The sequence below is a fragment of the Amblyomma americanum genome, chromosome 1 (genome assembly GCF_052857255.1).
Source record: "Amblyomma americanum isolate KBUSLIRL-KWMA chromosome 1, ASM5285725v1, whole genome shotgun sequence".
Lineage (NCBI taxonomy): Eukaryota > Metazoa > Arthropoda > Arachnida > Ixodida > Ixodidae > Amblyomma > Amblyomma americanum.
In genome coordinates this window covers 521417131-521431538 of record NC_135497.1, presented here as the reverse complement: position 1 = coordinate 521431538, position 14408 = coordinate 521417131, and the positions used below count along the sequence as shown (strand labels likewise).

Genomic DNA, 14408 nt, shown 5'->3' with positions numbered 1-14408 from the left:
TGACCCACCCAAACCCCCAACCCAACCTCCCATACCCACACCCAACCACTTCCTCCCAATGGGAAGCCACTGTTTCGAGAGCACAAACCAGGATGACCAGCGCAGACTGATCGACCAGGCAACCCCGATTGGAACAGATAATGAGGCCCTGGACTCAGGTCTCTAACCTCTTGGGGCTACAGTCAGGCTGCTGCTGCTGATGATGATGATAAAATAAAGTTTTCCAATCGGTCGGTAACATTCAAACTTTAGAACCGACCGCACGCGCACAAATCGAAAGGTTAGAAAAGTTAAAAAAATATGCTGCAGAATGCACGTTTGTTCTTTCGAGCGAAACCAATTTCGAGCACCGAGAAAAGAAAGTAGAAGAGGCCGAGTTTGCCCCTGCAGCCTGTTGAGAGAACCCCGTTGTGCCGGAAGCTTTGCGAAACGAAAAATAGTTCGCGTTGTACGGCACATATCCTTTACACGGCACCGTGTACGTGAACTGAAGGCCTTATATATAACCTCTGAAACTCATTTACCATGGCAGGAACAGGCTGCGGCACTACTTTATGCGCTATTGAGTCGACACGCGTACACATAGGAACAGAGTTGAGGAAGAAGTGAGCGTTGATGCGGCGCAAGGCTACAAATACGTGGGCCCTTGACCCAGGCAGGCAGTCGGCATCTTGACAGCTTAGTCTCGGAGTGGCATCGAACATGCGCGAGATAGTCCACATCCAGACAGGCCAGTGTGGCAACCAGATTGGGGCGAAGGTAAGCCACCTCTACCACCTCGTGGGTTATTTCACGGCTCAGGCGATCGCGGTTGCCATTCGGTCCCAGTGCCGGTCCCGGCGCGTTTTACGTTGGTGATTATGTTGCGTCCTAAACGCCACGTACTAGAATCTCGTTTCAGGATACGGGCGAAAGCAATTGCCTGTGAAGCAGTCGCGGCTTTTACCAGACGTACTGCTTTCGTTCTAAGTTGTGGCCTCTTTGCGTTGGACAATGTTGAGCCCTAGCTAATGCTCATCGAATCTCTTGTTCTTGACCACTCCTTTCGCTCTGACCTTTTAATTACTGCTCGCGCTTTGAGAGCGTTGAGATATTGTTGTTGTTTTATGACATATAGCTCAGACTTTATTCCCGGTTGTAAAAAAAATTCGAGACAATCGGTCTTGGCGGAGAGGTGACATGGAACTGTTTTATGGCAAATGACTGCCGCAAAGCGATCGGCGAGGATTCTTTGCCGGAATTTTTTTTCGCACGACCTAGTTTTCGCGTATGATGCAATTCAAAAGCCTCAAGTGATCTTAGGCCCTGCCGGGTTTCCGCCATCAGCAAGACACATGGCGGGTGAGAATCGATGGCAGTTGACGAGTTGACTACAAAAACCAGTTGACAAGTGGAACTGTAGCAGTTATGCTGCTTTCGCTGTGAATTACAGCCTCTAAATATGCTTTGACTGCCGCCACTGCGCGATGTGACGCCACTCTGATTACTGAAATCTTTTCCCGTCTGCAGTTTTGGGAGGTGATTTCCGATGAGCATGGCATCGACCCAAGCGGGGCGTACCATGGCGATTCGGACCTCCAGTTGGAGCGCATCAATGTCTACTACAATGAGGCCTCCGGTACGCGTCTGGCTGTATTTCGGTTGATAATTTCACTCTGAAGCTTCACCGTCGAGTTGATGTTGCCTTGTGGCTGTTTCGCACTGCTAAGCATTACGGAAATTTGCCGGGCCGTTTGGCACATGACTTCAACAGAAACAGCAAGCGAAAGACAAAACCGAACGCTGTGTGTATGGTTGTCCCTTATTCTCGGTCCTGCCTTAATAGCGTTGTTTGTGCTGTTAAGCTGATATCTGGCCTGTCAATAGAGCTTCTTCAACGGCAGGCCTTTGCTCTTCAGGCTTTAAATTCTACAACCGATCGCGCAAATCTAGTAAGGTCAAAGTGCAATGTCTAGTGACCTCTTCTGTTGGCGGCATGTTATGTTAGGCCATAGCAGCTTTTCAGGTTGCATTGCCACAAGTCCCGCAGGGATTAGCTTAAAGGTTCTTGGCCAAAGGCTTTTTCTCATAGGCAATGAATGTTCACAACGCGATTGAGTTTTTAATAATAACATTAATTGGTTTTGGGGGAAGGAAATGGCGCAGTGTCGGTCTCATATATCGGCGGACACTTGAACCGCGCCGCAAGGGAAGGGATAAAAGTGGGAGTGAAGGAAGAAAGGAAGAGAGAGGTGCCGTAGTGGAGGGCTCCAGAATAATTTCGACCACCTGGGGATCTTTAACGTGCGCTGACATCGAAAAGCACACGGGCACCTTAGCGTTTTTCCTCCATAAAAACGCAGCCGCCGCGGTCTGGTTCGAACCCGGGTTCTGAATTCCCTCGTCAGGTTTGACGAGGACATAGTACGTCTCCTCCCCGCTACTACGTTTAATCTTGCTGCAGTGAGTTTGTAAGGAGTTTTTAACTCTATGTTTGCTAATACCGCCGCTGTGCTTCATTTGGAAGGGGCTCGATCATGACATCCATGATTCGGCGGACGCATTTCTATGGAGGCGAGATCATAAAGAGCCGTGTGTTCTGCGATCTTATTGCGCGTAAAGTAACCCGAGGTGGTGCAAATTTATCCAGAGGCCGGCACTACTGCGTTGATGACAGCCCATGTACAGTATTCGGAATGTTAATCCCATATAGGACACCGTAAGTTTAGTAATACGAAACAGAAGCGAAACAGGAGTCGCAACAGGACGTTAATTTAGTGACATCATTTTGATCCACCTCAATTTATCTATCAACATCTCACGTTCTGTTTTTCTGCTTAAAGATATTTAAATATTTTATTATTAAATATAACTGGATCTCCTGTTTGAAGGCCGGGAGGTGGCGCAAGGACCTAGTAGTGCCGCTTTTATTTGCTATGACACCTACAGTTGGCGCGCTCCATTTTCATTTCTTTAAGTGGCTTTGTTGTGACGCAGGTACTTGTAATAACTGCACGGTATCTTTGTTGCCGCTAAGTGATATTTGTTTTTTGTTTGAGGAGGTAAATACGTGCCTCGGGCCATCCTGGTTGACTTGGAGCCGGGAGCCGTGGACGCCGTCCGCTCGGGACCGTATGGACCACTCTTCCGGCCGGGTAACTTTGTGTTCGGTAAGGGGCTTCTCGGCTTAAAACCTAGTACATAAACACACCCACAAGAGCGCACAGTATAGACTAATCTTTAAAGCGCACAACTGGCTAAATTTGTACCCACATCTCTGTACGCACAGCGAATCCTCGCTCAGTATAATCCAGTCCGAGTGGCAGTCAGTTTAATACAGCCACGCAATCAAATACTTCGAGTTTGATCTATGGACATTCTCATCAGTTCCTTGCGAAACCTAGGCCGCCAAGATTGAGACGCAAGCTTGGTGGTTCATCAAGAATGTAGTGCGCCGTGAAAAGAGCTTATTACGAGAGAGGGAATACATGGGCCATTTCGAAAATAAAATGAATTGGAATAGAGGATATACAAGGCAAAAGCTGTCGGCGTTCAATGTGTTCATTGACGTGGACACCGTTCTAGACGCTTAAGGAAGTGCGTAAACTGGCTCCCCGGGTCAGTGGACGCTTCACTCGCTCTTCTAGGTACGTGACGATGGTGAAGACATGTGGGCTGCATACATTAATAATAATTGGTTTTTGGGGAAAGGAAACGGCGCAGTATCTGTCTCATATATCATTGGACACCTGAACCGCGCTGTAAGGGAAGAGATAAGGGTGGGAGTGAAGAAGGAAGAAAGAGGTGCCGTAGTGGATGGCTCCGGAATAATGTCGACCACCTGGGGATCTTTAACGTGCACTGATATCGCACAACCTACGGGCGCCTTAGCGTTTTGCCTCAGTAAAAACGCAGCCGCCACGGTTGGGTTCGAACCCGGGAACTCCGGAGCAGTAGCTGAGCGCCCTAACCCCTGAGTCATCGCGGCGGGTTTCTGCATACATTAGCACTGATAACTTAGTGGTAGACACGCGGCACTGCAGTAATAGGCCGCAGCGTTCATTGGGTGATCAACCTCTCGCGATCATGAACTGCAACCTGCCACAGAAGCAGGGTGAACGCGCTGCATATCAAAAGTGCGGAAGGCAATCAAATGGGGTTTTAAAGTGAAGGCTTTACTGGCCGCAAACTTGGGATTTCGCCGTGGCGGTGCTCCGAGGAAGCACATAACGTCACAACGTGCGGCTCACCGCGCATATTTCTTTCTCGTTCCCTAGTCACTACTGAGCATGAGCCACTAGTAGCATCGAGCCACAGGTGTCCGCCGCTGCGCAGCGCCACGCCTTTCCTCAAAATCCAACTTTCAATTTTCAGTTTACTCTTTTTTCTTTCCCTCCCTCCTTTATCGCTTCCTTTACGGCGCGGTTCGGGTGTCCACCCATATATGTGAGACGGTTACTGTGTCATTTCCTTTCCTCAAATACCAAACAAAACTAGTCAGCCGACGGTTTTCATAGTTCATTGGCGTTGACAACTTTGAAAAGGCCGCTCATTTTCACGAAAGGATAGACGTAATAATTAATGTAATAATTGGTTTTTGGGGAAAGGAAATTGCGCAGTATCTGTCCCGTATATCGTTGGACACCTGAACCGAGTCGTAAGGGAAGGGATAAACGAGGGAGTGAAAGAAGAGGTGCCGTAGTGGAGGGCTCCGGAATAATTTCGACCACTTGGGGATCTTTCACGTGCACTGACATGGCACAAGATGCGGGCGCCTTAGCGTTTTTCCACCATAAAAATGCAGCCGCCGCGGTCGGGTTCCAACCCGGGAACTCCGGATCAGTAGCCGAGCGCCCTAACCACTGAGCCACCGCGGCGCACAACCGGCTCCGTGGGTCAGTGGAGACCTAAATCTCGCTTTCATGCACGTGGCGCTGGTTTCCAACTGCAAAAGACTGCTTTGATTGCGTTCCCCACACTGGATAGGCAGCGCGCCCTCCCTGCCACCCAGGGAGGTGGCACGCAGTTAATGGTTGATCGCGAGATCTTGATCAGCTAACGAACGCAGCGGCCTAGCTATTGCTGCAGTGCCGCATGTCAGCCACAACGCTGTCAGCGCTATTGCATTCAGGCCACATCTTTCTCCCACCACTGCCACGTGCATCAAATCACGAATGAGGCGTCTGCATATTCAGGCAGCCAGTTATGCGCCCTTCCTTTGTACAACTCCATCGTCGTCTAGAACATTGTCAACGCCAATAACACAGTGAACGCCGACACCTTTCGCTTTGTATTCCCTAGATTAACTGAGCTAATCCACATTAATTTTTTGCAGTTGCATGCCAACGCCACGTTACACGAAAGCGAAAGTGAGGTGTCCACTGACCCAGGTAGCCAGGTGTGCGCCTTTCAATTTCGTAAAAATGAGCGGGCTCTACGTTGTCAACACCAATGCACCAAATGAGCGCCGGCGGCTCATTTTTTTTTGTTTTGACGAAAGGAAATGGAGCAGCAACTGTCTCATATGTCTCGGTGGACACTAGATCGAATGGATAAAGGCGGGATGGAAACAAGAAAAAAGAAAACTTGAAAATCGACTTTAAGGCAAGGTGTGGCGCGACGGAGCGGCGGAACACCTACGGCTCGGTGCAACTAGTGGCTCATGCGCAGCAGTGACTAGACACGCTTACCCGAAATGGGCCGCTGGCTATAGCCTAGCGTAGCTCTCGCTACAAAAAAATTCCATCCGCCTTTGACACAACATCACATCACTCAGCAAAACGCATAGGTGGCGCATTACACAAAAAAGGGAGGCGGCCGTCTGCTTGGACAATCCGGCATAAAACAAAATATTACAGACAGATATAACACAGGAAATGAGCACAGCTGGCGGTTCTCCCTCCCCTGTGTTCATGTCATTTGTCACCCGTTTTACGTAGGGACTCGCTGGAGAGATTGTGTTCTGTAGCCGAGTACAATGCGAGCCATGACTTGTTGAATTGTTTGCAGACGTGAACATATATTTTCAACTTCTTTCACCCGTCGCATTATCGGGAACTTCCGCAAGCTGTTAACTTCAACTGTGTTGAGCGTTGTTTATCTCTCTTCTCGCTACCTGCACCACGCAGCATAAGTATTGTTTTTTCCGCCCAGGGCATGGCTTTCTTTCATGCCCAGCTTTCTGGGACATCTACTACTTGTGCCATCTACCGGCAGTGGCGGCAACAGGGAGCGTAACTGAATGGGAAGGGTACAAAAAAAATCGTAAAACGTGAACAAAATCACCTACAAAAATGCTTCGGGGATTTGTATAATATACACTTAGCTGAGGAATGTGCCGAAGTTTCTGTCCTGTGCTATTATTACACGAGCTTCCCAGCGCGTTTGAATATTATACGATGCTGCCTACGGGAGGGGGCCAAAGTTTTGGCATTTTTCCAGACTTTGAAACTGTATAGCACCGTAACACAGATAGATATCGAAAATGCTTCCCGGTTTTAGGTACCAAAATATATGGTGTTTAAAATGGTGTGAAACGATTTGGCATAGCTTTGATCAAGAAGCTTCCTGAGGCCTTTTAATTGAAACGTGATATGCCTAAAATATGAAAGATGGCGCCCGGCACCGAGCTACGCTGCAGAAGTGGTTCGGACTGCTGAAGTTACGTCCAATTCGACGCTTACCTTTTTATCGGGTGACTTTTGCCTTGCAGACAAGAACACATGTCAGAGCTCGAACCCAGTGTCTCGACCGGAGCTTTAAAAAAGAAAGTTGTTACGATGACCATGCATTAACGCAGCTACATAAAATATTCGCGGCTATTCATATATGCTTGTCGTGGAGCAACTTTGCAAATTGTCAGCCCTTTGCTATTATCTAAAAAGTTTATTGGGGCGTGTGATCATGATATATTAGGGTATGAGGGCTAGCTCGCCTGAATTTTAGCTATTCTTGTTGCTTTTAAGGAGCGTAGAGGCATTCAAACGGCCGACATCAAAAAGTATTCGCGGATATAAATGTTTAAGTTTATTCTTTTAATACTTATTTAAGAAAATTTGATATAGCTTTACTCAGATACATTCTGAAGCTGTTCAGCTGTTTTCGGGCAGAACACAAAATTTGGAGTCTAGAACCAAATAGCGTCTAGATAGACGTTCAGGTTGTTACTGTCACGTTCACCTGTAATGCTTTCAAATTTGTGACTCTAGCGTTGTCCGAATATGGTGACTCGAGTTTGCACTTAGAGTTCTAACCTTGGTTCAGAACCTTTTGTTTTGGTCAACTAATTTTAATGAATGTGCTCGTTTCTATAGAAAATATATTAGTATGAATGTATGAATGAAAAATTTCACGCATGATCACTATTCATACTTTTATTGCTGCAGCTATTGGCGACTTTTTTTGCTGTTCTTTCATTCTGACTTCTGTAATATGCATGCATGATGTATTGCCGGGATCCATCCTGTGTAACACAACAGAAAAAGTCAGGCTTCGCTTTTGAGGTGCGAAACTTCGCTTTTAAAGATACCGCGAGATACCGCCAACTTTTTTTCATTTTTGCAAACAAATTGGTGAATTTAATTGTGTCCACTTCTGGGCTACGAAAAAGCACTTTTACATGGACGTCATCAAGGAAGCATTTCATAACGGTATATATAAATGGTAAATATGGCGGCTGTCGCAATTTGCGACGCTGGCAGTCGCTGCTACGCTGCTTCGTCGGCCGATTGTCATGATATCGCATTTAATTCTCCCGCACCTCCCAGAGTGACATCGCAAGGGGCCGCCAGGTGCAAGAGGGTTAACCACGGATTAACAGGGTTAGTCGCGATGTCATATCAATCGTCTGAAGCAACTGTCTTGACAGCCTCCTTTGAAGAACGTTTCCATCTGTCCTTTGAGGCTGGGCTGTAATCATTTTAAGCAATAAAGTTTTCTTTTTCACCAGTATAATAGATGAGTTGCGTTATCGCAAGCAGCATGCTTTTAAGATTCATCTTCTTCAAAATGCTATGAAAACGTCTAAAAAATTGACCGCCAACAGCAAGATCACAGGATGTCAAGGGGTATAAATTAGACGGGGGAAGAAAAATAAAAAACAACTAAGTGTCCTGCCACGCCAGTACAAATACTACATTGAGACTGTTAAAGGAATGAAAACTAGAAGTGCCCCCCGTTAGGACGGCCAATAAAAATCAAGAGAAACACCCCCACAAATACATTCAAAGAGAGGGAGAGGGGTGGGCGGTTGGGGGGTGGCAAAGTCTTGCACAGGGTGCCGGGTGATGTAAGGCCGGCTCAGGACCCAGCCGCTATGCCCACATTTCAGCGTACGCGAAATGCAACAACGCTGCGGCTGTTTACCCCCGGGGGGTCGAATTAGTTCGAAGCGCTCCAGTGCGCTGTCCCTCATAGCCTGTAATGGAACTAATTTGTATAATTTCATTGTAGCTTTTCCCAGTTCCCAGGTTACTCTGCCTGCAGCAGCTTTGATTTCCGTGGTGAGGTGAAAAACTAATTATACTGCACTGAACAATACTATCGCTTACTTTGGAAGCAGCAGCGTTTGGTAAATCAAACCAAATACAATTGTAATAGAGAGGTACAGCGCAACAAAAATAACCAGACTCTAAAATAATTGCATTCTATATTACAAAGTTAATGAGAATATCAAATAGGTGGGGATGTCATTATAGCAGGCGGGGATGTCTATAGCACGTAGGGGAAAGCACAATGTCAGCAAATTACCATGAATGAAGGGGAAGCCTTCGTAACGATAACACTCATGGGAAGTGATCTGTTACGTTTACAGTAATATTCGAAGCACTGGAGGTTATATTTCTTTTCTCCTATGCACCTTTGGGGAGGAAATTGAGCAAATGTAATAGGCCTATTTTCACGGCGTCGCTGTCAATAAACTTGCACTTGTCACAATATCTGATAGCTGGTGCGGAAGGGGTTATAACTTCCCCGCAAAAAGGCAAGGACAGGGGCTATATTGCCGACATAAAATATTTTATTATACACTTTTTATACAAAATTTGGAAACAAAATGTGAACAGTCAGAATCACAAAGCGTCATTACCTTGTGTTCATGTTACATGTACAACCAGAACGATGCACTCCGAACGTAATGAATATGAATATAACTAAACACACTTCACAGTAACATGGCATACAAAAGAAGCAATACTTTGCGAAAAGAATAAAGAACAAGGCAAACTTTTAATCGGTTGCCAAACAAAATGTGTCAGCAAAGAAGGACATACAAATGAACATAAATGATGGCATTGAATGTGCGTAGTACTGCTGTCGTCACTTTTCTCGAGCCTGTTTGTGCGCATTGTGCACTTGATGCCAGTATCATATGATCTACGCCCGATACGACCAATCAGTTTTCTTAAATTCGCTGCAAAATTTTTTCCTACTGCCCCCCAGAACTTAAAGGCGTGTGTGCATGTTCATTTTCAAAGCACCCCCCCCCAAGTACTTTTTCTAGCTGTACTGATTGCGTTATAAATCGGTTATCCATGGTTTGTTTACATAAAAGAATTTTCTTACGCAAAAGGCAAGCCAACATATCATTTTAAAAGTGACAACTGCAATACTTACAAAACACACATATCACATTTATATTACACCAAAAAATTGCTCAGGGCATATATGGCAGGTAAACAGTCACATAATACAAATACACTATTTTTGATACACACCGAACACTCCTTTAGAAGCAGGTCACATAAGGCATCAGGAACAGTACTCTTCATCTTCAAGCAGTGATGCACTTTCTAAACTAGAGGTACAACACAGCACTATAAATATAGGAGGAAACACGCAAAACTAAAAGGCACATCTCACCACATAACTGTTATCTCCTCCTATGGCTACAATCATTGCTTTTCTCTTTCTTTCCTTACAAGGTTGCGAAGTTTTTCTATTGATTTGACTTTCGTCGACATTCCCATAGCCCGAAGCTCCGTGCGCAATTCTCCTTCATCCATGTCGTCCACATTTTGTAGACAGTTTCCTTCGCTCACTTTTTCATCTGCACAGCGTAGCCTCTTCGCCCGTGTCTCTTGAATAAGTCCCTCAAACCAATACTCTTGGTCCCGCTTTTTATATGCACGGCTTAGTCTGATATTCTCGCTCACTTCAAGCCTTTTCGCCAGCTTGAGATCGTCAGCGGGTGCATTCCACATGTTAGACTTCTCATGGTGTAGATGCTTTAGCACGTCGTTTTTTTTCCTCTAACCGTTGGCACTTGAACCTTTCGTGCTTTGCGGAAGCGTGGTGCGCGAGAATATGAATGTATGGCTTAACTCTATCGCCACCATAGGCTTTGCAACCTTGGGCTCCTAATTCTAAGAACGTGTGAAAGAATTGTGAGGTTTCTCTTTCTATGCTGCGACCTTCAACATCATTTTCAAGGTGGTACAAAATTTTCCGCATAAGCTTTCAAAGGAGCAAAGTTTTTTCCTCTGTATGAGGGCGCAATTTCCCGGCCAGTTTTTCAGGCAAAGCCTTTAGCAGGCGTTCACAATCGCCCCCCGATACCGACGTGAATGTTTTTCCCTTGTATCCTTCATTGGCTTCCCAGACGTGAAATTTAATCCCACAGTTATTTACGGCGTCAACGATGTCCTGAACGTGTATGGTCATACAACGTGGTTTGCGGACTTTTTCACGGTAATCTCTGTCTTCTGCTTCTGAAAGCAATCCATCTACAAGGCGGTTAACTATACTTAACTTCATGTGCAATACATCAGGAATTATTAAATCAGAGTCGAAGTTAAACAATGGCACGTTTTTCATCCCGTTCGCCTCTGCGCAGCAATCAGCTTTCATGTTCTCAAGAGTGCGGATCAAAGGAGGCTCATTAAAGCTCCTGTTACTTGTCAGAACTGAGCACCTTGTCTGTGGGTTTGCTCGACAAAATGGACAAGGATAGTGTGATGCAGCAGACTGAAGACCCTGAACAACAAGCAAAAATTTCAAATCTGACCCTAGACAGATGCGAATCGGAATCTCGTGGCCCCCGACAGATATGCTACCCCTTCGTGCGACAACATTAATTTCTTTTATCAAATCCCGAAAAGCATCTCTTATTTCAAAATAACCTTCCGACATCTCCGCCACACCGAGAAGGCGATGAAGGTTATGGCTTTGTAGGTGCCGCGTTTTGCAAATGATGACCAATGATAATCTTGTCCAGGCCATGAGTCTACTCACAACGCAGCTCCACACTATATTTTTACAAGGAGTGCCTCGGTGGAGTTCTCTGTCTCTGAGTGGCTTTCCTTTATTGCATATTCCAGTACTGATTTTCTTCAGGATACAGTTTGTGCAAGTATACGCCTTTCACAACCCGCCCCTTCAGGTCAGAGTGGCGCTGGCAACAATTGGGCCAAGGGCCACTACACCGAGGGTGCTGAACTGGTGGACTCGGTGCTCGACGTTGTGCGCAAGGAAGCGGAATCCTGTGACTGCCTGCAGGGATTCCAGCTGACCCACTCGCTGGGCGGTGGTACTGGATCTGGCATGGGCACACTGCTCATCTCGAAGATCCGTGAAGAGTACCCCGATCGCATCATGAACACCTACAGTGTAGTGCCCTCTCCAAAGGTGTGTGACATTATCTGCAGGAGCCAACTTCAGCATCTTTGAAGCAAATCAAATATGACATTTTGGTCTTGCTTTATAAGGCGTCTTCCTTGAATTTTGATTAGTCGTTATGCACAAAGTTCTCATTCTCTTCCTGCGGCTGCCACTAGGTTTCGGACACTGTCGTCGAGCCCTACAATGCTACTTTGTCAGTGCATCAGCTTGTGGAGAACACCGACGAGACCTACTGCATCGACAACGAAGCACTCTACGACATCTGCTTCCGGACGCTTAAGCTCACGACTCCCACCTACGGAGACCTTAACCACTTGGTTTCTGCAACGATGTCTGGTGTGACCACATGCCTGAGGAAAGTATTTCGCAGCTTCATTCAAGGGGTCACTTAAGCGCCTCATGCATGTTCATAAAGAGCCCAAAGAGGTCGACACCATCCGCCGAATTGTTAGTTCCGACGGTAGTGATCGGTTCATTATGGAACAAGCACTGCAAAGACTGCGGTCGCCAAGGTCTTTTACAAAATATTTAGAGTAATACACTACAGCTAATCTCCATGTATAAAGTGCATGTGGTGGCAATATTTTAAGAAAATACAATGACGAGCAAGAAAGCAAATAAAAGCACCCTCACCGTCCGCATAAAAACTAACAAACACCGCACCTGCTATAGCCAGCCAAGCAGCTGCTCAAGGAAGCTTTGAAAAACACTTCAAAGAAAGTGAATTTGGCAACGGCAGCAATAACGAGAAGGCGGCTGCCGTCGGGAATAATGGAGCGGCGCCTAATCTACGGCATGCGATTGCACACATTGGGAATAAAATGGCCGTGTTTCACCACTGTACCTCAGAAACTCATGAGGCGAAAAGGTAAATTAAGCCCTCGCGCTGTAAATGATGAAAAACTACTCTGTTCAAAAAGCAAACATCTCAAATCTCTTAGAAATAATTTAGGTGTGTGTCAGTGGAGAATGCTTTTTGAACTGTTTCTACTTTATAAAGCGCACATTTATCTCGTTCAGCTCCTTAATCCTAGCGCACAGGACCTCCATATAAAGCCTCACGTACAGTGGAATCAGTTATCCCCGTTTTCTCTTCGGGAAAAGGGAATACACATTCCCACGTTTTGGTATGGAAGTTTTTCTTCGATAAATAGTGGCACTTTCTGAGGAAGTTGGGAGCAGAGTACCACATTAGCGTGCTGAGCAGTCAGTATGGAATACTGGTTGCCATTGTTGGGGGATGGTGTTTTAGGGCCTGGAGAACTATCACTTAATTTTAAAGTGCCACGACAACCGGCAGACCGGTGAAGTTAATACCCATCGATGTTCTCCTAATGTAGTAATTTGTATAACCTTTGAAGCTGGATACGAAGCAGTGTCCATGTGAAGAATCCATTTTTATTTTTTGTGATTTTGCCAATGAATGGAAACAGCAACAGAAGAAATCTTGTTACCTTACTGGAGCTGGTTTGTTTCTCCGCCGTTGTAATTTGGCTGAGGCAAATAACAGGCATGCAGTTTCAATGTTCTCTAGAACAGACTGGCAAAGTGTAAACTATGTCACTTCTGAAATTTCCATGAGTTCGTTCTTTCATTGGGCTTCGTTCTCTGCACTGGCGTGAAGAGAACTGAATTTAAAATTTGATGACCCGATATTCAAAAGCTTTGAACGAACAGCGGCAACAATCGCGACATTCTACAAGATGCCTCCACTGACCATTGTAGCTGCTTTATAATCTTACCACAATCTTGTTCTGACTGCTCCCAAACAAGAGCGCCCAACATACCTCTGTAAATTCTCTCTCCCCTTTTGAATTAAGCGGGCTTCTAATCAAGCACCGTCCCATTCCTCACAGATTTCCTGGGCAGCTGAATGCTGATCTTCGCAAGCTGGCCGTTAACATGGTGCCCTTCCCTCGCCTCCACTTCTTCATGACTGGCTTTGCTCCACTCACGTCTCGCGGCTGCCAGCAGTACCGGGCTCTGACTGTGCCAGAGCTGACGCAACAGATGTTCGATGCCAAAAACATGTGCTGCTTGCGACCCCCGCCACGGTCGTTACCTGACAGTTGCTGCAGTCTTCAGAGGCCGAATGAGCATGCGGGAAGTCGATGACCAGATGCTCAACATCCAGAACAAGGACTCGAGTTACTTCGTTGAATGGATCCCGAACAACGTAAAGACAGCTGTCTGTGACATACCGCCTCGAGGTCTGAAGATGTCTGCTACTTTCATTGGGAACAGCACAGCCATTCAAGAGGTTTTCAAGCGGATCTCCGAGCAGTTTACAGGTGACCATCGTGTTTGATTTGAAAGTGCTTCTTAAAAGCACATGCTTTCATTGTAGGTACCCATTGCTGTCGATTTTCTGGTACAGCGCATTTTCGGGGACAGTTCTAGGAGTGTGACCCCGCCTGCTTGATATATTATTTTTTTGCAGCTATGTTCCGCCGCAAGGCCTTTCTGCACTGGTACACCGGAGAGGGCATGGACGAGTTTGAGTTCATCGAGGCCGAGTCCAACTTGAACGAACTGGTGTCAGAATACCAACAGTACCAGGAGGCCACCCCTGAGGACGAGGAGGAATTCGAGGAGACCCAGGCAGAGGCCTAGTTTGTGTGCAGTGCTTTTTTTCTTTCGGTTTACAATAAAGTGTCTGTTTGTCATGGATCCTTGTTTTTGAGCCAGGTGCTTGTGCACTTTAGTATGTCGTAGGCCCGGACTGCGTCACAAGCATGGTCACGCAAAGCAGCTAAACCTTACTGTATTTCAATGTGCGCACATCTGTAAATAGCCGTGTGACCGGCGTTTTC

General features: G+C 46.2%; 1 pseudogene; it reads left to right on the top strand.

Annotated features, from left to right (window-relative positions):
* The first annotated feature begins 580 nt into the window (after positions 1-580).
* On the top strand, positions 581-14265 carry LOC144107212 (tubulin beta-4 chain-like; annotated as a pseudogene).
* The last annotated feature ends 143 nt before the right edge of the window (positions 14266-14408 follow it).